The sequence below is a fragment of the Conger conger genome, chromosome 1 (assembly GCF_963514075.1).
Source record: "Conger conger chromosome 1, fConCon1.1, whole genome shotgun sequence".
In the NCBI taxonomy this organism is placed as follows: domain Eukaryota; kingdom Metazoa; phylum Chordata; class Actinopteri; order Anguilliformes; family Congridae; genus Conger; species Conger conger.
Genome location: NC_083760.1, coordinates 72,702,645 through 72,725,316, shown reverse-complemented (window position 1 = coordinate 72,725,316; position 22,672 = coordinate 72,702,645).

Genomic DNA, 22,672 nt, shown 5'->3' with positions numbered 1-22,672 from the left:
CAATTTTTTTACATTTTTGTGTTTCTTGAGATGCAGTATGAAAATCTCCAGAATAGTTGACCTATGAAGAAAAAAGGATAGCAATATTTGAAAGATTGCGGCACAGATGGTGCAGCGGGTAGCACTGCCACCTCACAGCAAGGAGGTCCTGGGTTCGAATCCCCATCGGCCGGGGCCTCTCTGTGTGGAGTTTGCATGTTCTCCCCGTGTTTGCGTGGGTTTCCTCCGGGTACTCCGGTTTCCTCCCTCAGTCCAAAGACATGCAGGTTAGGCTGATTGGAGAGTCCAATGTATGAAGAGAGTTCAATTGCCCATAGGTGTGAGTGTGTGAGTGAATGGTGTGTGTGCCCTGCAATGGACTGGCAACCTGTCCAGGGTGTATTCCTGCCTTTCGCCGAATGTATGCTGGGATAGGCTCCAGCCCCCCTGCAACCCTGTTCAGGATAAGCGGGTTAGGATAATGAATGAATGAATGAATTAATTAATATTTGAAAGTCCTAGGTTAAACATAATTCTTGACTTGATTTTAAAAAGTATCCAAAAAAGAAGCAAAAAAGGTCCAAAAATGATTTCCAAGATTATTATGAGCAATATGATTATTATAATACTGGAATCACAGTAAGCCTACATATGTACTGTGTCGGCACCAATAGAAATTGGTTGTATGTGCTCCAGTTTAATACTGTACGTACATACAGGCTTTGACACCACTTGAGCATTGGACCAATATGTACCACACTGGAGCGATATATTGGTTTTATTTCACCTTGGCTGAGCCAGTAGTGTCTTCAGAAGAAATGGACAACCCAGCTATGACTTTTCATGAAGGTCCTGGTGTATTGTTGTATTTCTGCTCCGATCTACGAAAGACCACACAACCACTTTAAGGCTTTTGCGTAGGTGTACTGTAACTCCCCATAATCAGCCCAAGGCTTATTATCAGTCTATGACAGATAAGTAGAAGGACGATTTGACATACATGGCCAGCTGCTCACATCAAGAACAACTGATAACCTCCTGCAGTGTTCATAGAATGCAGTCACAAGCAGTGCACTGCATTGATACGCAGGTCGGCAGAAGAGAAAACTCAAGAGCCCTTTTTGGACATCTGTTTGTTCACAACTGTGTGTGTGTGTGTGTGTGTGTGTGGGTGTGTGTGTCCCTGTTTTATATGTAGCCAGACTTAAAACCAGTTCTCAATTACCCAGAGAATGGCATTCAATTTCTGCTTCAAATTCAAATCTGCTACTGTGTTTTGTCCCTATATAAGTGTTCTCTTTTCATACACATTGGTAAATAATAAATGTACTTCTCTGCCTAAACTGCAAATTTCATTGTGACTCAAAAACATGTCAGGAGAAAACACATTATTTATACACCACCTTGCATGAAGAGAGAACACTTATTGGGATAAACATTAGATATTTTTGTTTAAAGTGAGATGGTATACAGATATTTGTAATACTAATACAAATACTTCTGCAAATGATTTTTTTAAAAGCAGGTATATAATGTTTTGACAGTACAGTTGTGCAGACACCAGAATATACTCTGCCCTTCCATTACCATGATCATGAGGCTTTTTAATGTATTTGGTCTAGAATCAGAAGGTACTCTTGGATCTTCTTAGGGGCCACATAGATTTTTTCCCCTTTTTAAACAACAAGCTTACAAAATATGATCCAGCAGATATAGATTCAGTGCCCTAAAATAGACCAAAAGTGTCTGCCAATTATAAATCAAAAATATGTTTACACCTCCTGTGAGACAGGCTACCCAGGCTGGCAGCATATGCGTCCTGGTAAGGAACACAGAGGAAGGATCCCAGACTGAGGATAAATATGTTTATATCTCTGCTTATTTAATATTTCCAAATCATATTCAATATGCATTTCTAGACTGCTACTTACTGTAATCTAGCTGTTTCTCAGACTCGGTCCTAGGAACACTGGAATGTTTGCAATGAAGGCAATGAAGGCAATACTTTTTTGACAATTTCGAATCAATTTCAAATCCAAATCAGTGTTTAATTGGCAGCTCAGTCAAACTTATTTAACTGAAGGCTCGTCATGAAGGAAAAAAACAGAATACATGAAATCCAATGTTCAAGAGCTACTGTTCTACTGCCCCCTGATGTATAATTGGAATTATTGGGTTTAGCATGGATCATCCACATGGATTGTCATAATATTACGGATGACCAAAATATTAAGGTATAATTCTCCACTATGATTCTGCACACTTCCATATGATCCCTATCCCGTTACATGAAGGTAAGGATATTTTTTCTGGATGCAGGTGTTCTAAAAGATCTTGACTGCACTTTACGTAATAGTTATTTCATATACCATGTCTATCCAGCACATTCTGAATTACATGAAGAAATAGCACAGTCATCCTCCTACAATGGCTGCTTTCTGTTGAATGACAGTAGTGCTAATTGCACTCATCTTTGTAAAATCTGCAGAGCTTTTCCCCTTTTATAAACCACTGGTTACGTTCTGTCACATCCCTTTTTCCCAGTGTCCATTCAAAAAAAGGCACACAGCTGATCTGTTTAAGCAAAGGACACAATCCAAGATCTATCAAATAATGTTGCTACGAGTTATTCCATAATTCCATATGTGATTGCTGTCAGGTGTTTTCTATCAAGAATAATGTTAATAAACAAAACTGATTATCAAAAAACATCTTGGATTTTAGATAGTTTAAATTATTTATTGTTGCTTCCTTTAAAGCATTTGAAAGTATACACTATACAGTATATTTTCAATATACCGCCAAAGCAATATGTTCAGCTGTTTATGGATCACAAGTCAAATGATATGCGATATACATTTTATTTATGCGAAAAGCCAATAAGCTATATAGGAATATTTTTGGAGCTATATTTGACCATGACATCAAATCAGCAGCAGTACAGTATGAATCACAAACTGATCACAACATTTATGTTTGCTCCAGCTGATGTACATAAAGCAAACATGGTGTCCTGCCATTGTGAAGTTAAACACCCCTCCCCCCCATACTGTTTGTTGGACTAACTCAATGAACAGTAACAATATACTTGCTGGTTGCAATGTTCTCAGCCAGCCTTCAGTACTGTACGGTTGACTCAATAAAGCCTGCTCGGTAGCCATTTCCTTTGCAGAATCCAAACGTCCTTCATTTTAGGATAAAACTTACTTTGTTTCCTTTCCTTTCAGGATAACACCTACTTTGTTTCTGGTGGAAGTTGAAGTACATTAATGCAATGTCATTACATGTTTATCTTGTTACTATTATCCTTTTCCCGGGACTGTGAATGATACCGCCAGTGCACGGTCTGGTGGCTATCTGCATATATGCTTGCTTATGTCCTCGTTTGGATGTGTTTAGAAATTAATACATCAATAAAATGTTGCTGTTGTGTGCTGAAAATCATTGTTAATTGCAACATTTACTCGAAGTTCCCTGCATTGCATTCGCTGAAATATCATGGGCTGTTGTTTTTTTTCTTATTTTGTTGCAGGTGATAGTTGGTGCCAGGATTTTTCCTCAGACAGACCAGATGGTAGCAAGGAAATGCATGCAGCCTATCAGATTACATGAGACAATAAGACAGTGTCCAGGATGAATACGAGTAATACAGGAGCATGTAACTGCACATGAATAACTGGGTTATAGCACGTTTACATTTACCTGCAATGACAACCACGCTTTCTACAAATGACACAAAACTGCACGTTAGATTTAGTACGCACAGTAAGTAAAATATAAAGCACTTACCACATTAAATTGGTGATTTGGGCTTGCACGGCGGAAAAAAATGGTAACTGCGATAGAAATAAAAGCGATGGCAAATCACTTGACTCTCAATTGCACTTGAAAATAAAAAAGGGGGAAATATAAAGGAAAGTATCATTAACGTAACCCCCAAGATGCTGCGAAAGAAGAGGGGGAAGGGGAGAGGATGAGGTTGGGACTGCTGGGGAGACCCGAGGTCCCATGTTTTCCGCTCCCAGCTGTCGCCCGGATGCACAGAATGGGCAAACTCCTGGCTTGCTATGGCCCCTTTGGCACCAGGGCACTGGCTGTCTGTGTGCAGGGTTGGAGATTGATAGGCTTGACAGGCATAGCTTATGGTTTTACTCAAACCTAACAGAGAACTCCCCCCACCACTCACTCACACACACACACACACACACACACACACACACAGTGCACACAGGTGCTATTCAAGGAAATGGTGTAAAAATGACGTCACTGGGTATATCAAAACCCTTTCAGCGTAAAAGTCCCGCCTTACACATCCAGTAGGGTAGCCACTCCCCCACCCCTTTCTTACACTTTTCTCTATTTCTCGCTTTTTCTCATAAACACACAAATACATATGAGCACACACTTGCAAATGTTCAAAGGAACATAGCATACTGTATAAACATACACGCATGCATGGACATGCAAGCACCCACAGACACACACACACCCTTTCAGTGTTATATCAGTTTATGTGCTATAATTCAATATATGAGGAATATGAAACTAAGATAAAAGCAAAACAACAAAAATCAACAAGAATTCACATTGATTATTAGAACAGGGACTGTAGATTCCTTGTTTATACACACAGACGTAACCCTGAATGTATGTCTAGCATATTCCAATTCAAAACATGACAGTTCTTCTTCCTTCAACCGATTTTCAAACCTTTCTGTTTCATTCCATAATTGTCTAATTATCCTTTCACCCTGATTCCAGAAATGACAGTATAATCAAGGAAAGTAGAGGCAGACAGAAGCTAATGCAGATGCTTTGCCTCAGCAACAATGGAGTGCTGGCCTTGGTGATGGTTGCTAGGCAATGGAAGAAATCCAGTGGCCTCCTTGGAAACTAGAGGCCCTTGAAAGGGTTTAAAAGAACAAAAAACACACATACAAAAAACAAGACATGGATGTATGAAGAATAAAAGATAGGGAGTGATTCTCTTGGCCCTCACAGATGTATCAACATGCTGAATATGCTGCTAATCTTGCTCATTTTGGTGGAGGTTGCAAAAGGGGTGGGGGCTCTGTATTAATCCATGGAACAAGGTTTTGACTCCTGGAAGGGTTTTGATAATTAATAAGTAATGGGTGGGTTAATTCACATCTCTGACACTTTAAGATAAAAGTAACGGATTGGGAACATTGCAGGTGTGTCCCTGAGCCTGGTTCAAACTGTGCCCTGGGCTTTACATGATAGATAGTGCTGCAAATACAGCCTTAAAAACTGATGATAACAAAAAGGTGATAACAAAATTGTCCAACTAAAAGCTATTGATAATCAAGAGTGAAGTAAAAAGGTTTTGGATTTGGATTTTCTCTCCGATTACCTTATGAAACTTAAGACTATATGTCAACAGTTTAAATTTTCTTGCTTGTTCATTTCACTTCTCCACAACCAAGAGGCACAATTATTTATGACATCCTCACATGTATCCAGTGCCTTAGTACGAGACTCAGTATTGTATTGTACACAATATTGGTGAGACTCATTCAAATTGTGTACAAAGGGCTTTGAGTGCCTGGCGAAGGCAGGGATGTGTGGGTTATAACGGGGTTTATGACACCAGCATAGCATTACTGGTGAGTTCTGTAAAAGATGAACTCTTTTCTTGAAAAATGAATGAATGAAAATGAATGTATATTCCTAGCTGCTTTCTTAATAAGAACTGTCAATTTAATGATTTAGTAATTTAATGTCCTTCAATCTGATGCACCATACCTTTATCTCTGTTGAGTGAGAGTATAGTTAGCAATATCAAAAATCCATCAACAAAAGTGCAATGTTTGTCACTGGGGAGATACCACCTAAAATAGGTACCTAAAATTCAACCCTCACTATGGTTTTTATACATTTTTGTAGTACATACAATATACAGTAGGAGAACAATAATAAAGAACATTATTGTGCCTTTCAGGGTACATTTGGAAAATGTGTTCCTTAAGGAACTAAAATATACATCCACTGTACTTACTATTTCTTGGAGTGAAATACACAGCATTTCTACATTAAACAGAAACATTTGAATAAATATGCTTCAATCCAGAAATGTGCTGTTATAGATCCTGTAATATATCTACAATGGTTGTTAATTTACATTGAGCCAATGTTTGTGCCCTGAAAACACCAATACATATGCAATACATACTACCTGTACATATGCATTACACTCAAAATAATTGTTTATAGGCCTTTTCACCTCTGTAGTCTTTTTTATCTCTATATTTTAATCTAGTTTGTAGATTTATATTCTGAAATATGTTAATGTGCGTATGTTTCTAATTTAGGAATTGAGTGAAGGGAATTATGATGGTCCACATATGCTTAGTCACACTGTTCCTGTCAGACTCTGAAATGAACTGGGTGAGCTTGAACCACTTTGTCAAGCCCCTGTGAGTTGACTGTGGTTGAGAAACGCAGGGGAGACAGCAGAGACCCACTCTGAAAAGCCCACTTAAAAGAAGGACACTGTTCTTTTGTGTGACTAGAAGCGGCAGGTGCAAAATATAAGTCATTGTAGGACTGAAAGGTCTTGCTGTGTAGGGAGTAACATCTTAAAATAAAAAAGGCATTTTTCGAGGCTAGTGTTTCCTGAAAAGAACGTGGAAAATGGAAGAAAATCTTTGCAATCATTGCCTCTGCCCCAATGGGTAATGCATGGTGTAAGTTGGGGGTATAGAAGAGGGCGCTACAATCAGGGAGGTTATTAGATGACTGGACTGTCACTGTTTGAATAGTATTTTAGAAATCAATAAGCAAGCTCATCTCATTAATTTCCTTCCATCTTTATATATTTGTATATGTATGTTTGACCATGGGTCCTTGGGTACCAGTGGCTTGTACAATCAAAAAGCTACTTGAATAAGTTCGTACTCAATGTTACAGTCATTTTGTTTTTGTGTAGCCATAGTACAGGGATATATACTAATAATGTCCCAGACAGTGTTACAAACCAGAGACCACCGTGAGTTGCGCAACTGTTGAAAATGCAGTTTGCTCCTGTCTGCAGCCCCACAGTTGTGCCTTGTTCATTCTCCTCAGGTGCCCCCCAGTGGTTAGACCTGCATTTCAGACAATGTACATATGCAAGAAAAATAGTTTATGAAAAAAAAAATATATTACCAAAATCATAATTTTGTCAGCTTTGTTGTTGTTTGTTGCAATGACAGTATAAAAAGTGATTGTTGCAGTTATATGAACAGTAACAACAAAAAGAAGAAGTAATTGTAATACTAATAATTATGATAATGATAATGATGAAAATGTATTATTAGTTACTATAATAATAATAATAATAATAATAATAATAATAATTATTATTATTATTATTATTATGATTAATAACAGATTTGTGAATAATTCAGCCAAAATAAGATGACTAGAAGTTTTTCATGAAAACTTTTGAGGATAACAGTTTTTTTTAGCTTCAATGGTGCCACTAATGTTGAGTGAGAAACTGGCTCACTAACAGACCAATGCCAAAATACTAAAAGCCCAGCTATGTGCTCCACTGAGATATGCTGATCTCATCAGCTGAGTCACGGTCCTGTGGCCTCTTTGACATCTCCATGTCACAGGTGTATGTTTATTTGTGTTCAACAACACTAGATCAGTTTTGTTCAAAGTACTTATCTGTTGCCACCATGACAGAACACCTCCCCCAAACATGCATGACTGGAAAAATTAAGCACAACGTTGATTTCTCATAATTGACATTGTGTGTCAATTATCAAGCAATAGTAATCAAAATAAATGTGTGGATGAATGAAGACAAAAACCTGATATTAAAATCATGGTAAGAACTGCATGTGGGAGAAAAGCCTAAATGCACCGATGATTGGGTTTTATATGAAATATTAAGACTTTTGGCTTTGCTGGTGTTGGTGTTTTTTTGTGTGTGTGTGTGTGTGTGTGTGTTTATACAGTCTTACTGAGGTGTGCCCCACTATGCATGAGCAGCCAACATACATGCACTTCATACATGTATGCATGTGTGAGATGCATGTATAGTATTGATTGCATTGGTAAGCACATGACATAAGTGCACATTATAACATGTCACAGCAGCTGAATTCATAAAGAATGTCTGCAGATGTCTCTAAGTCTATCCAAAGACAATTACAAAACTGTAACATTCAATGAATAATGTATACAAATAGTAATAGTAGAATGATAAAAATGGTCCCATCAATAGGAAATAGTTTTTAATCCTGCTTAGACCACTCCCAGCTCTCTATGTCATGCCGTAGCTGAATAATAAAACATAAATTGAACTCAGCTTTCTTGGTAGCATTAAATGAATTAAAGAGATCCTTAAACCAGCAGCCGTGTAAATGTGAATTCTATAAATTGCCATTATTTTCATTTTTCCAGCAGTAATTTAAACAAACTAGGTATAGACACATGATCACTTTGTAATCCCAAATGCATTCAAGTAAAAATGTTCTATTAAGATTTCAGTTCCATCTTTGTATTTTATTACTTGAACTGCATTGCTATGCATTGCTTAGCATTAAAATGCTAATTTTTTTGCAGCCATGTATTCAGATAAAACATTTTGCCCTAGAGATATTCGTCTAGTCAAGGCAATTCCTGGATTCACAATTGGATTGTTATTTTAATTATATTTGTTATTTTTATTATTTCCCACTGTACATGTTTTGAAAATGTTTTTCTCCCATTTTCTTTATATTTATCAATTAGTATTTGAAGCCACTTATCCATAATCAGATATCATTTTCTTGTGCTCACTGGACCAAATGCAACCCTACAGATCAAATTCTCTCGCCAAAAAGTTGACCAGTGAAGCATCACTTTCATGCAGATTCAAGCAGCGTCATATGCCGCAAAAGCTACATCTTTAAAGCTCCTCTCTTGGACTGGTTAGAGACGTCCTGAAACAGTCTCATGGTCTGTTCTGTCCCACATCATTTGCATTTCTCCCACAGCCCCACAGAGAAAAACACAGAGCCACAGATACACTCCGAGACAATGCTGTGTTTTCTCTCCTCTGTACTTTCCAGAGTCCGGAGCTGAAGTGTTCCACTCTATTAGAGCCCCTTAATGTAAATTCCATTTCACTGGCAATTATGCCTCCCTATTTTCCAGACCTGTCTTCTGATAATACACGCTGCTGCCCCCACTTTCCTCCTCCCATCTCTCCCCTCCATCCCTCCCCTAGGGAAGCCTGCAAACTGCTTATTCAACAATTGCTCGCCATAAAGATATGTAATGACATTTCGGAGGCAAAGAGGCCTGTGTGGTTTTTAATTCATATTTAATGGTTGTCAGGGTAAATAGCCCACCCTCCTAAAAGGGAACTGCTGCTCCCCTTCCCCTCTCTCCCACTTAGGCCTGATTGTTGTCTGCTTTTATTGCTTTATCTTTTTTTTTGTTTTTCTGTCTCCCTGTCTCTGCCCACATCCAGTAGCAGCTACCTGAGAGATGCTGCAGGAGGCGTTAGTGGGGGGATCAGGCAGTAATAGGAGGCACTGTAGTAGTGGTGAGGCTAGCAGCCAAAGCAGGAGAGAAAATAGAGTAACAAGAGTGGGGCACGGAATGGCGGTACTTGTTGAGGTTGCCACAGTAACAGAAGATATAAAGTACTGTAGTTGTAAAGCCAGCATTACTTATTTGATTTGATGCTATTATTCTTCGAGGCAAAGTGCAGTTCATAAGTATTTGGACAGTGATGCAACTTTAGCCGTTTGGCTCTGTACTCCAACCCATTGTATTTGAAATGAAACAATTAATATTAATGTAATTTAATGTAAGGGCATTTTAGGGTTTACAGCCTTTTTTATACATAGTCTTCACATTTTAGTGGACCAAAAGCAATTGCACAAATTAACAAAATCTTAAAGTCATCGTATTTGGTACTTTTGGCATTTGATGACTGCCTTAAGTCTGTGACCCATAGACATCAGCAGATGCTGGATATCTTCCCTGGTAATGCTTCTTCATTTCTATATTTGTTTTGGGGTCTTGTCTTCAGCAAGTGTAACCCATGTTCATTGGGATTAATTTTGTTTGAATGCTAAGGGCCACCCTTTCGGCCCTGAAAATTGCAGTGTCCAGTGCTGTCCAATTTTGAGGCATTTGTTTAGACCTGAGCAGATACAGTAAGATAATTCATCCTGGTGCTTCTGTTTGCAGTCGTCACCTCATCAATAAATACAAGTTATCCAGTTCCAGTGGCCTGTCCATCTGTCCACTAGAGTTTGTTCCAGAACACAACATTTTTGTATGTGTTTATTTTTTTATACATTTTAACATTGCCATTCTGGTTACCAGTGGTTCGCATATTGCAGTGAATGCTTTGAGGTTATGCCGGTATTGTCTCTTTATCGTAGCTTTTGACACATCTATGCTGACATCCTGGATCATTTTGACAGTTGAAAATAGTTTTTTCATCACAATTGCAAGTATTCTTTGGTCATCCACTACAGTGGTTGTCCATGATCGACCATGTTGTTTACGACTGCTTAGCTCACCACTGCAGTCTTGCGTCTTAACAATTAATCGAACAGCTGATTTTGACACACCCAATGTTTTGATTAAATCTCTGTTCGGTTTCGGTGCTTTGCATGTAGAAGTTGCATAAAGGATATTATCTATCTTACATTTGTTTTCTATATAGTATCCAAAGCTGCTTGTAACTCACTCTGCTGCTTGGTAACTAGTCCATAGAGTGGAGCAGCACTTAGGGCTGCCTTTTCAGTTCCAAGAAAGACAGCTATAGCCTTGCCATGAACAAAGTGGCAACCTTCAGTAAATATCAGCCTGGTTATGTGAGTGATGAAGCAGAACACTATTGAGGGCCAGAGCTGGGGCGGGGGTGGATTTCCGCATCTCATGGTTACCTTTTAAAAAAAAATTACAATAGCCTCTGAAGATGTCAAACATGTGCAGAGAATGCAGCCTATTGCAAACCTTAATAATTCAATTATTTGTGGAAGGCTACTTTCTTTGAAATGAGTATTGTCCTCTTTTCTTATATGCAAAGATTGCTTGGAAACATGCCTGTGTATGTTTTTTTCCAATGTCAAGTGTCTATTTTTAATAATGTGATGATTCAGATGACATAATTAGTAAGTTTTGATGGTGAAATCAATATCAAATCTCTAGACAAAACGGACCAGCAGGTAGCCAAGGTAGCCAAGTTGTCAAAGTCAGATTGCTTTTTCTTTTTCTTTTTTTGCAGTCGCCAAATAGAGACAAAACTTCTGTGTGACCGCTAACATTACAGCAGGCTACAGCTGTACAGTAGCTTTAGAGCTGTGTCAATGACATCTATGCTCAACTGCCAGAATCATTTGATACACCTCAGTCCATGAACTTGCAAAAAGGTTTATAATGGAACTTAGCTTTATTAGACTTATAACTTATGACTTATTGGTCTTCTGCTGCTGTAGCCTATCCACTTACCATACCACTGTTGTAATGTGTGGTTATTTATGTAACTGTCACCTTCCTGTCTGCTTTGACCAGTCTGGCCCTTCTCTTCTGACCTCTCTCATTAACAACACATTTTTGCCCACAGAACTGCTGCTCACTGGATTTTCCAGTGTTTTTCGCATTATTCTCTGTAAACTGTAGAGACTGCATCCCAGCATTTCCTGAAAGACTCAAATCATCCTGTCTGGCACCAATTATCATTCCACGGTCAAAGTCACTTAGATCACATTTCTTCCCCATTCTGACATTTGGTATGAAAGACAGTTGAACCTCTTGACCATGACTGCATGCTTTTATACATTTAGTTGCAGCCATATATGGCTGATTAAATATTTGCATTAAGCTGATGTAGAGTTCAACCTAATAAAGTGCTCACTGATTTTATATTATGTATATGTTCTATCTTTGACATAATGCTTTGCCTGTTTTGAATTACCTACACAAGCTCTTTTAACATTTTCACATGGTGACAGATTGGCAGGGCCATTAATATGGCAATAAGGTCCAGTTGGGGAGACAAATGGCACAAGAAGGTTATATTCAGCTAAGAGGAGCATTTGGTCAGACAAACATTGTGGAGAGGGTTAAAAAAAGGCTGGTCATTACTACAAATATTGATGCCCCCCTACTATTTTTTCGAATCAGACCCAGGCGCTGAAATGTAAATAAATCTATCAGGGCAAGGAGCTCTGATATCATGTTACCACTCCTAACAATCAAGAGCCCTTTCATGCGGCCCTGGAGGGCCATTCTTGTAATGCTAGCACACGAGAGAGGCCCACAAATCATCTCTCTCTCTCTCAGTCTCTAGCTCTCTCCCTCTCTCTTTCTCTCTGTCTGTCTCTCTTTCTCACTCTCACTCCCTCCCTCCCTCTCTCTCTTTCTCTCTCTCTCTCTCTTCTCACACACTACTCTCTTCAAGCTTGCAGTTGTTTATATCCATCTGCATAAGTAATGAGGGAGAGGAGAGAGAATGGAGGGAGGAGGAGTAGGAGGAAGGGGGTGTACTGTATCATCTAGAATCTCGTCATCTTATCCCCTGTAGTTCTACAAACATGTTTAGGCCACCTCTGAGTGATAGCACTCCCTCTATTTGGACCTGATCAATACCGGGCCATGGTTCAGTTAGTGTTTTGACCGGCGGGGGCGACCTATCCATGTTCTGACCAAGGCAGGGGTTGAATGGGTCAGGAGGGTCACACCGCTGTTTGGACACACGGTCGATCCTGTAATACAAGAGTTTCAAAACAATAGACCTGTGCAGCAAAATGGAGAATGGAGCAATGGAGAAACAAAGGCTCGTGTTTCTGGCAAATATCATCATCTTAATGTCATTAATACCTATAGCAATTCATACATTTCTGCGATGGACTGGCGACCTGTCCAGGGTGTATTCCTGGCTTTCACCCAATGTATGCTGGGATAGGCTCCAGCCCCCCTGCAACCCTGTTCAGGATAAGTGGGTTAGGATAATGAATGAATGAATGAATGAATGAATGAATGAATGAATGAAATTCATACATTTTGTAACACACAATTTTAACCATTTAAAATGTTATATTTCACTGAACTTCTCTGTGATGCAGCCTGTACTTCATTATTAATTCGAAGAGTCACTGTGTTATTGTAAAAGTGAATACGAGCTGATTTGAACACTTTCTCAGCTCTCACCGCATTCTCCATAGTCTCTCATTAATAACTTGGTTTTGTTGGACTTGCAGTGTTTACTGTCAAACAGCAAGGCAGATCAGTGGAGCGTAGCAGCAGAGAGAGATGCGGAAAAAAAACATAACAAAAGTGAGAGGGCTATAGCTGTCAGGTGTACCTGAAGGCATTTCAGGTGTATGTCTCTAAGTTTCATTGGGCATGCGGCTGGTCAGTAGATGGAGTCAGAGATGTGCAGTGTGTCAGTGGCTAGAATTCTGTGAGTTGGTGGAGTCTCTGATCACAGTGTACATCTATGACATACTGGCCACTGACATTATATCAAATGCTCCAATCAAGACAAATACATAGATATTTGATGATATGTAGATTAATGTCTGTGCTTGGAGATTGCAGGACGAATAATAAATACAGTAGTCACATTTTCACCAGTTCCAGTGAAGGCAATCAGATCTCATATGTTGTCTCCTTAGGTTGGGTGTCCACTTATCTGGCATGCTGACATCTGATCAGACTTGCTAGATAGGGGCACTGGCTGGGGCACAATTTAATGAGGTAAAGTGCAGACATCATAATAGGTACCGAACTGGGATTAGCAGACAGCAGCCTCCAGCTCTACACTCCACAGAAAGTTTCTGGCACAAGCATTTGACTGCACCACAATGGAAGAGGATATGGGGGTTTGGCTCAGCCAAGAGGAGTGGCTTTAGTCTAGAAACTATTCTTCTTCTTTATTTATCGCTTCCTTCATTTATTTGTTTGTTTTACAGACATCTTTATCCAGAGTGACTCACACAGTCCTTTTTCATACACTACCTATGTATACAGCCCAGTGTTTTACTAAAGCTATTCAGATGAACCTTTCTCAAGGACACAACATGAACCTGCAGCTTATGAATGGTAATCATACTTGCCAACTGTACATTTTCGAAAAAAAAAATTGTTCATGCTACTAAAGCATATCTGAATTGGTGCGGGATTGGGGAATTTCAGTGGCATGATGATACCTATTTACTGTATGCCTATGGTCAACTGATAGTGGAAATGTGTGTGAGCAAACAATGATTCCCTGGAAAAGGTCACAGCAATTACAACAAATGTGATATGGTAACTGCTTTGCCAAGTAACTTTCGCATACTTTTTATTTTAATTCCAGAAGCAATGTGAGGTGAAAGGTCCACTCCAGGGTTGTACGAAACTTGCAGTGTTATAAACCTGCCACCCTAAGTGCTGCTTCACACTGCTGAAGGTACAGTAATAAAACAGTAGGCTCTATTTGCAGACATGCACCCCACCCCCAGCCCACCGCCTCAGGCTTCTCAGTGTTCAGGATGACCCCACACATGGAGGAAACAGCCCCATCAATCTGCCATAATTACCACCAGGCTTCCGGCCCCCATCACTCTCTCACAGATGGGTTGGCTCATCCATCTGAGCCAATTGGCAGCTTTATATGCCCCGTTCAAATGATCACCAGCCCCTATCCCTCTGTCAGAGATTAATTTTTGTAGTTATGGTATATTGTATTTTATGTTGTCATAAGCAACTGGAGATATCATGTGGTAGACCTATACTGAGAAATTAGGTGATCAAGCTTTCATTTAGTTAGAAAGGTTTGTTTTAATTCTTCAAGGACTGTCATGCCTTTAGAATGATACACACATACATTCATTCTGACAAGCCAGTATGAATACTGAGGCATAGTAAAAAAACTAATATTTGAAATTGCATCTCTGTTTGCAGTTGAAATATAATTAACTAGTTAGGCTTACATAATGCAATGCAATATACATAATGCAAAGTAATATTCAGTATTCAAATGTTCAAGATCTTTTTTCCAGTTTTTTCCTAAAACCTTTTCCACAAATTTCCTCCAATGTATTCTGAACAGTGCTGGTCATCCATTTTAGTGAGGACAACAGGCAGAAATACAGAAACCTGACAGTGATATTTGTGGTTTGGCCACCATTTGTATGAAACTTTGAGTGAACAAAAAGAGGGATCTATCTGCTCAATATTTCCAGTGGATTATTCCCCTTCCACACACATAATAGCACATACTGTAATATATTCCAATCACTAAGCCAAGATCTGAAGCTCATGTGTAAGCAGTGCAGCATAAAGCTTGGGGAACTGGACTTGTAATTCCCTAAGCATCTGCCTATGTTGTGGCAGATTTTGCCCTAGCGTCAGCTTTTGAGAGTGAGAAGGCTATGTACTTCATATATATCTAATCGATTATTTTCCATGGGTTATGAAAAACATGTGTTAATGCCGGTACATAATGTTAAACAAACAAGAGCTGTTGCCCAAGGAGGAGTTACAAAGTACTAACTGACATGGCTCCCAAACTTTTGGGGCCTTTTCCCTTTTATATTATTTTGAAACTGTAAAAAATGGAAATAAAAAGTGACACATTTCTTTAAAATTTTAAGAAATGTTTAATGTCGTGCCATTTAGAGGTTAGGTTCACTTCCGGTCACTTATATATTCATTGTAAAAGGCTTTTTGACCAGGGGTTCCCAAATGATTGCACAGCACTATACCTGTGAATACAAACTCCTGAGCTGAGCGTTGAGGAGAAAAAAAGGTCATAGGTCAGCTTCGACTGATGTTTCCAGAACCACGGAAGCTCTTTAAATTCCCTTTTCTTCCCCAAATCTTCAGACTGAGATATTTGTATTGGAGAGATGAGCTGGTGAGGAGGGGAGCAGGAGGGAGGGCTGGGGATTCATCAGTCCTGGGGCTAACGCTTCCACACAGGAGCTGCTCGTGTTTCAGCTCATCTGCATGAGGACAGGCCTCTCAGCTCCCCAGCCGACCAGAGAACGCTGCTAATGAGAGGGAGACGCGATTGGGTTTCATTACCCAAACCCAGAGAAGCTGCAGCCCATCGATCCTGGGTTTACCCCTGTGAGTTTCACTAACACGGCTTGCTATCTAGTCTGGATATTGGTATTTGGGTGTTGATGGGCTTTCTTTTTTTGGGAGATTGTGTTTTCCCTGGTAGAACAATGCTGTAGATGGAAGATAAGGCTACAATGCAGAAAATGCAAAAAAGAAAAAAAAGAAAAAAGAAAAGAAAATGGGATGTATGAACCTGAGAAGGCTATACCCTTTGTTTTGCCTGGCAATGTATTGATCCAAAAAGCCGTTTGCTAAATGATGCTAGAGATCTCTGAGATTTTGTTCTGTGCCCCCACAGCTTTTTAGATAAAAAGCCTCACCGCTTCCTCGTTCCTGGGACAGCTCCGGTCTGTAGCCGCTCTTAGTGGAAGTTGCCCACATGGGATTTACCATGCTTGATTCTTCAAATTTGCCGAATATCATATTATAGGTAAGGTAAAAAGGTAAAAGTAAAAAAAAAAAAAGACTGAACACCTACTTTACTCAAATTACTGTCAAGTAATCAAAGAAGGAATTAAGTCAGGGAAAGTATTCTGATCTCATTTGTGAAAAAGCCATCAAGGCCGTGGACTTATTCCTCAGTATTCATCAAATGTAAGCTGGATCAATGTTCCTACGCAATGGAAGACTTGAGTATTGGTTTACCGTGGCCAAATTCAGATCTGGGAGCAGACGTATGGGAGGCTCCCAGAATGCCTGTGTGATGTACAGGGCTGCGACCTGCAGAGACGCTCAGTGCATTAACTCTTCTCGGTGTAAAAGCATTTCCTTGTATCAGGTCCAAGTATGCATTTACTCAGGTTCCCTTTACTCTTCCCAGGTTCCGATGGAGGACATTAATTTGAAGTGGACTGGGGTGTTGTTTTAATGTCTGATGGACATGAGCTATTGGCTGGCCAGTCCTTTTATCAGACGGCTTTACTTCATAAAACAGATTTACTTTGGTGCTGCCATTACTCTGACTATATCTTTGATTAAAATGGATGCCTGGTTTTACTTAGAGACGTGGGAAGAGTGTAACGGACTGAAATGATAATGCAGGAAGGTCATGCATAAGGATTATATACTTTTCACTGATGCAACCACAATTCACGGTGGCTCTTGTTAAAATGTCAGATTCTGGTCGGCTGAACAGGGTATGAAATCGGAAGCAACATACTGTATGCAGTCATGCCGTGTAAATATCTAAAAGCCAGTTTTTTCTTTTGATAATACTATCAAAATGAGACCTGTCTCCAAAATATTGTTAAAAAGTACAATGTGGCAAAGTAAAATTGTAGATATAAAGAGAGTCCAGGGCAAAACCAAACCATACACTATGTATTATCGAAGAACACTACAGGTTTTTGAATGTCCCGAGAAAGACAGAGAAAGACAGTGTCTATTTTGCAATATGGGTGTGAGGTATGGGGTTCACTCAGTAAATTTGAGTACAAATGGGATAAATAACTAATAAAAACCCTGCATTATGAATTTTGTATAGAAAATTCAAAGGAAACCCCAACAAATGCAAGCAGGGCAGAATTATCCTGATTTCCACTAATTGAACTGGTTCATAATTTTGCTCATTAATTTCGGGCCAGCACCGCAGACCAAACTGAAATGAGGATGAATAAATTAGAAATTAGAGTGGAACTTCGGTACACAAACTCTGACGATGACCATGGTCAAGCCATAGAAAAAGGCAGAGAAAATAAATCATGAAAACCCAAATGGGAGAGAATAATGTGGTCACTGTATATATATGACAGGTGTGGTTGAAACAGAAATGCACAAATTAACGTCTTTTCTTTTGTGAAAAATAAAAGAAATTAGAACTTATTTTGCTAAATTTGACACTGAAATTCAAAAACTCCCAACTATCCGTAATGGAGAACATTGTATTGAGAAAGGGACGTACAGCAGCATTTGCTACAAAATATGTGACTGCCATAGAGAGCCAGTAAGACCACCTATACAGAAAATGATATGTGGGAATAAATCACTTCATTAGGTAGACCTGTACACCAGCTTGTTAATGCTAATATTTAATCAGCCAATCATGTGGCAGCAACTAAATGCATAAAAGCATGCAGACATGGTCAGACCAAATGTCAGAATGGGGAAGAAATGTGATCTAAGTTACTTTGACCATGGAATGATTGTTGGTGCCAGACAGGGTAATCTCAGAAACTTCTGATCTCCTGGGATTTTCACGTACAACAGTCTCTAGAGTTTGCAGAGAATGGTGCAAAAAACAAAAAGCATTCAGTGAGGCAGGAATGTGTTGTTATAATGAGAGAGGTCAGAGGAGAAGGGCGAGACTGGTCGAAGCAAACAGGAAGATGACAGTAACACAAATAACCACACATTACGACAGTGGTATGCAGAAGAGCATCTCTGAATGCACAACACGTCAAACCTCTAAGTGGATAGGCTACAGCAGCAGAAGACTGCCAAAGTCCAAAAAATGGTTCTAATAAATACCTAATAAAGTGCTCACTGTGTGTATCTGGGAACTACATGTAGTTTAGTATGTGTACTTATGTGTAATAAATGTGCTTGGTTAGCAGGTGGTTTGGGGTTTGACCCAAAGATCGCATCATAACCAGCACATTTCTAAAGGAGTCCTTTTCCTGGCCTGTGCGGTGTCCAGCGCAGGCCGCTGACTCAGGCGGACAGGAGGAAGATGGATTAATGATCAGACAGGGAACTCATGGGTGATTAACCATTTCCTTGCCTTGTCAGAGTTTAGCCCATCAATCATATCTAAACATGGGCCTCATAATGGAATCTGACAGTTCTGCTTGACAACAGTCCCTGAATGCAGATGGGTATAATTCTGACCTTGTCACACAGCCTTTGCAATCAATGCCCGCAGGTCTGAAGATTTAAACATGCCCCAAGGCTCTATGGGCAATGTGGGGGCTATGCTCAGAACACCTGAAGCTCTCTTCTGCCCCGATCTGTGACCAGTACCACCAATTATCAATTAAATAATTATTCATTAAAGCAAAGATTCTAGATTCCATGTTGTTCAGTGTGTTGTTTTATTATAAACCTATCAGAAAGAAAATTTGTTACGAAAAAATAAATGTTTTTGTATATAATGGGCATTGATTTGATTAAACATTTCCTCTTTGTACAGAATCCTTTCTGTTGCCTGTTATGAAAACGTTTCATAACCTGCAGTCCACCTTCTATTCAATGAACATGCTGTGCAAGGCCTTTTTCTCTGAAGCTTGCTGAATGATTTTTTAAATACTTTTTTGAATATTGGTTTGCGGTGGTGTTTTTCTACACAATTGTCTTGGGTTTTCAATGTATTGTCTATTGTGATTGACCTGATTAATTATAGTTGTGAATTAATGAAGGTCCACACTTAAGTTACACTGTAAGATATGTTGGACCTCAAAATCTTGTTTCTCAGGAGATGTATTCTATAAATAAAATAACCCAAAGGAAAACTATGATAACAGTATGCTAATCTTCATCCATGGGGGACCTTGAATGGCAGCACTTATTCAGTGGTTTTAAGGGACTTTACCACATGTGTAGGAGTGTTTCATATTGTATGTACTCTTAATTGAATTACTCAGTGCTTTTATTATATGGCTTGTTCAGCATATCCTGTTCAACCCACCCTGTTCAGTTAATTGCGGCTTCCTTTACTTAACTATCCCAGCTGGAGAAGAGAAAACAGCCAACTCAAAATAATATAATAATTTGTATTTCATCATGCACACCACACTCAGCACAATAAAGTACACAGCTTCCGGTATAATTTGAATGGTCATGATTAGTAACAACACTGTGTGTTTATGAATCTATATCTCACTGTAATATATCTTAATAAGTGGAAGATGCACTGCTATACATATACTCAATGAGTCAACAATCCATGAAATGTCAAAAAGGCCACAATGATACAAATTTTATGACTTCATTATTAGAGGCTATTAATAACATGTGCTTACTGTACATACTGTATCTGGGTAATTTAAGGCAATTGTTATTTGTTATAAAAATACAGTCATATTACAGTTCAGAACAGGAGTAGCAGAAGACACGTTCAAGGCACTGATGTTCTTTAAATTCTTCAAAAGTCTAAGATGATTGGATGTAGCGAGGCTTGTCTCATTTGCTGCAATCTGTACTTGGAGTAAATTGTGCATGATTTCCAATACTCTACAGCAGTGAAACAAAAAGGCCACTGTCTCCCGTGTTTCAAACACCAGAAATATTTGCTCCTAACTTACTGAGTGCAGATGAAAACAGCCGGACGAAGAGGAAGTCCTGAGCAATCACTGTGTCCTGTCTGTAGCAGAAAATAATGGCAATTCAGCTCTTGCCAGTAATTGTGGTCAGGGCATTTTGACCTGACTCTCTGTGTATTGTGACTGAGACAGATAGGGGGCAGGGCCTTATATTTGTCCCTAGAGGGGATGCTGGCTCCACTCATAGTCTCTGTGATGGACTGGACGATGCGATGATGCCCCACTACCACCTCTGCTACATGCCTTGTGTGTAGTGAGTATGTACTCTCCCTGCAAAATCCACCCTGTCTCCTCCTTTCAGTGCTGTTACTGAGCTCTACAGCCTGTCTACAAAGCTTGCTCTCAGCTCTTTCATGAGGTTGGCAAATGGCTGACCTCATTCTCTCACTCCAGAGAATGTTCTCCTTCACCACTCACTGAGAAAGAAACTTCAGGCATTAAAACTTTTATTTTTTATCTTTCTATTGACTTGTTTGAAAATAGCCAAAAGGAGCATGATATCAGCCTGTGCTAAAGAATGGTAGGCAACTATATACTTAACATGCCTGCTTAATAAGCATGAAATTGAATCCAGGCAAGAGTGTACCAACTACACAGGCCAGATACATTGCAAATAAAACAACGTTTACACCCCCAATCATCAGGGCTGGTGGAAAGACTGAACGGGCCATTAAAACTGAAATTGGCAAAAACTACTGATGAAATGCGACTGATCTGGATGGACTTCCCCCCTTAGCCTTCATGGCTATGAGAAACATACCCGCCAGAAAGATTGGCCTCAGCCCACATAAAATTATTATGGGACGGCCCATCCTGCCTCCCCACCCATAAAGGGACTTGAGATGGACATGCATTAACTGAGGGACTTGAAATGGACATGCATTAACAGACAATGCAAAGATAACGACCCGTTAGGACCAGGGGACTGGGTGATGACAAAGAATTTCACCCACAAACGTCCCTTAGAGCCATGGTGGAAGGGGCCTTTCCGGGTTTTACTGCTCACCCCTACTGCAGTGAAGTGCAGAGGGAGGAAGACCTGGGCACAGGCATCCCAGTGTCAATAGGTAAGGGAGCCTGATGAGGCTTAGGAACGGCCAGCATTGGCACATTGCCAGCCTCACCCACAGCCCTCCGAGAGCCCTCCGAATGCGAGGTGACAGACCAGCAGCAACACGTAACCCACTGTGTCTCCTGGGGACAGCCATCACCCTGCTGTGTTTCGCTTCTTCCATACAGCTGCTCCTCAGCCAATTTACTGGACAGCTAGTATGTGGAACACGTGGTACCTCACTTCAGAATTTCAAAGCATCCCCCTTTCAGGAATTCAGAACGACAGAAAAATTGTATTACTGAAGCTTTCCCCAATTACAGAGTAGCTAAATTATCGCAGCAATGTTATGAGGCCTAAACACCTTGAATGATGAGATGGTGGCCCTCCATACTACAGCACTGCAAAATAGAATGGCACTGGATTACATTTTGGCTGAGGAGGGAGGTAAGGTACTCGTGCCTTCCTAGGGAAGGATGGGCAAGGTCGGGGAACTTCTCCTCGTGGCTGTACGACCCTGATCCTGGGTCACCTTGTATAAGGACTACTTTTGCTTGTTGTGTTCCTGTGTGTGATACATTTGGCACTAGCCTGTGCCTATAAAATCATTTCTAGGGCTATCAACCCCAAGTCTCAACTGGCGTAAATCTATCCCCTTGTAGCGACCATCCACACGGAAAATTGTTATAGAGAAGAGGATTTTAAAGAAACTGAAATAGATATGCAAATACAGTAGGGGATCATTATGAAGCCCTCCAAGGGTACGATGAATGTCTGATATCAGCATATGCGTTGTGTTGGTTCCCCTACCCTCGTTTTAGAAAGAGTGGAGTGGAGCTTCCCATGGCTGATCAGACCACTGCAACCTGACAATATGAGGTAGGGACTCCAGGTAATTCCCAATCCTGGTACACACATTTTATAACTAAAAACAATAATATTGAAATCAAATTTGGATTGAGGACTCATGCTCCCAATCTAAGAAAAATCCAAAGTGTCCACAATACGTTAAAAAACAAATGTATAAGGCAGCTATAATTAATGGATTTAAAAACAAAAAACTGCAACAAACAGCTGCAACACAAGAGCCCTCCCATCATGATACAATTTTTCACAAGATATGCTTCCTCATTTCTGCTTACCTGTATCACCTGTGGAACAGATACCTCTCACCTGGGAGCAGACGACGCTCCATCCTGCATCTCCCTCTTTCGCTCGCTCACAGCCACTCTCTCCATTTCCCTCTCCATGTCATAGGTGTCTGATGACCACAGCTCTCCTCCACCACACACACACACACCCACACGCATAC